The sequence below is a fragment of the Arachis stenosperma genome, chromosome 5 (assembly GCF_014773155.1).
Source record: "Arachis stenosperma cultivar V10309 chromosome 5, arast.V10309.gnm1.PFL2, whole genome shotgun sequence".
Taxonomy (NCBI): domain Eukaryota; kingdom Viridiplantae; phylum Streptophyta; class Magnoliopsida; order Fabales; family Fabaceae; genus Arachis; species Arachis stenosperma.
This window is the reverse complement of record NC_080381.1, coordinates 41,576,906-41,579,375: the sequence shown is the minus strand read 5'-3', so window position 1 is coordinate 41,579,375 and position 2,470 is coordinate 41,576,906. Positions and strand designations below refer to the sequence as shown.

The following is a 2,470-nucleotide window of genomic DNA, read 5'->3' as shown; positions in this document are numbered from 1 at the left end:
CTGGACCGGAGTCTTAGACTAGCATTGCAATGATTCCTGGAATCCAAATTAAGAATTCTGAACCCTTTATTTTCTATTTCCATATAATTTTCGAAAAATCCAAAAAATTTTCAAAATCATAAAAACCAAAAATATTTTATGTTTCTTGTTTGAGTCTACTGTCTAATTTTAAGTTTGGTGTCTTGCATGCATTGTTTATTTGATCTTGGTTCTATTTTCAAGTCAATAGTACAGGGAACTGAAGATTCAGAACATGCAGCAGAGGAATTACACAGAAAAAGCTGGGCGTTCAAAACGCCCAGTGAAGAAGGACAGACTGGCATTTAAACGCCAGCCAGGGTGCCTGGTTGGGCGTTTAACGCCCAAAAAGGTAGTGCATTGGGCGTTAAACGCCAGAATGTGCACCATTCTGGGCGTTTAACGCTAGGATGGCACAAGGGGGAGGATTTTGTTTTCAAATCAATTTTTTTTTTCAAGTTTTCAAAGTTTTTCAAAATCAAATCTTTTTCAAATCATATCTTTTCAATCAAATATTTTCAAAATCAATTTCTTTCCTTTTTCAAAGATACTTGCTAACAATTAATGATTTGATTGAACATTTCAAGTATGTTGCCTTTTCTGTTGAGAAAGGTTTAATGTTTGAATCATATCTTTTCTTGTTAGGCAAGTCATTAATTTTTAAAATCAAATCCTTTTAAAATTGTTTTCAAATCATATCTTCTCAATCATATCTTTTTAATCACATCTCTTTCAAAACAGTTTTCAATCATATCTTTTTGATTTCTAATTTCAAAATCTTTTTCAAAAATTACTTGATCCCTTTCTCACTCTTGATTTTCGAAAATCAAATTAAAGTTTTTCAAAATGCTTTTAAAATCTTTTTAATTAATTTTCAAAAAATTTCCTCCTCTCTTCTCACATCCTTCTATTTATGGAGCACCACTCCTCCTCAATGCACAATTCGAACTCTATCTGACTAAGTTCGAATTCTTCTCCTTCTTCCTTCTATTTTTCTTCTTCTCTGACACCTCAAGGAATCTCTATACTGTGACATAGAGGATTCCACATTTTCTTGTTCTCTTCTCTTTCATATGAGCAGGAACAAAGACAAAAGCATTCTTGTTGAAGCTGACCCTGAACCTGAAAGGACCTTGAAGCAAAAGCTAAGAGAAGCTAAGGCACAACTCTCTGCAGAGGACCTAATAGAAATCTTCAAAGAAGAAGACATGGCAGCCGAAAACAACAACAATGCAAACAATGCAAGGAAGGTGCTGGGTGACTTTACTGCACCTACTCCCGACTTCTATGGGAGAAGCATCTCTATCCCTGCCATTGGAGCAAACAACTTTGAGCTTAAGCCTCAATTAGTTTCTCTAATGCAACAGAATTGCAAGTTCCATGGACTTCCATTGGAAGATCCTCATCAGTTCTTAGCTGAATTCTTGCAAATCTGTGACACTGTCAAGACTAATGGGGTTGACCCTGAGGTCTACAGACTTATGCTATTCCCTTTTGCTGTAAGAGACAGAGCTAGGACATGGTTGGACTCACAACCTAAAGAAAGCCTGGACTCATGGGAAAAGCTAGTCAATGCCTTCTTGGCAAAGTTCTTTCCACCTCAAAAATTGAGTAAGCTTAGAGTGGAAGTCCAAACCTTCAGACAGAAAGATGGAGAATCCCTCTATGAAGCTTGGGAAAGATACAAACAATTGATCAGAAAATGTCCTTCTGACATGCTTTCTGAATGGAGCATCATAGGTATTTTCTATGATGGTCTCTCTGAACTATCCAAGATGTCTTTGGATAGCTCTGCTGGAGGATCTCTTCATCTGAAGAAGACGCCTACAGAAGCTCAAGAACTAATTGAAATGGTTGTAAATAACCAATTCATGTACACTTCTGAAAGGAATCCTGTGAACAATGGGACAAATCAGAAGAAAGGAGTTCTTGAGATTGATACTCTGAATGCCATATTGGCTCAGAACAAAATATTGACTCAGCAAGTCAATTTGATTTCTCAAAGTCTGTCTGGAATGCAAAATGGACCAAGCAGTACTAAGGATGCTTCATCTGAAGAAGAAGCTTATGATCCTGAGAACCCTTCAATGGAAGAGGTGAATTACCTGGGAGAACCCTATGGAAACACCTATAATTCTTCATGGAGAAATCATCCAAATTTCTCATGGAAGGATCAACAGAGACCTCAACAAGGTTTCAACAACAATAATGGTGGAAGAAACAGGTTTAGCAATGGCAAGCCTTTTCCATCATCTTCTCAGCAACAGACAGAGAATTCTAAGCAGAACCCCTCTGACTTAGCAACTATGGTCTCTGATCTAATCAAAACCACTCAAAGTTTCATGACTGAAACAAGGTCATCCATTAGGAATTTGGAGGCACAAGTGGGACAGCTGAGCAAGAAAATTACTGAACTCCCTCCTAGTACTCTTCCAAGCAATACAGAAGAAAA

At 37.3% G+C, this 2,470-nt stretch overlaps 1 non-coding gene across 1 annotated transcript; it reads right to left on the bottom strand.

Moving 5' to 3' along the window:
* Positions 1-1,631: 1,631 nt before the first annotated feature.
* LOC130932209 (small nucleolar RNA R71) lies at positions 1,632-1,739 on the bottom strand. Its single transcript, XR_009067370.1, has one exon. It is a non-coding gene; the product is annotated as a small nucleolar RNA R71 (small nucleolar RNA).
* Positions 1,740-2,470: the final 731 nt, after the last annotated feature.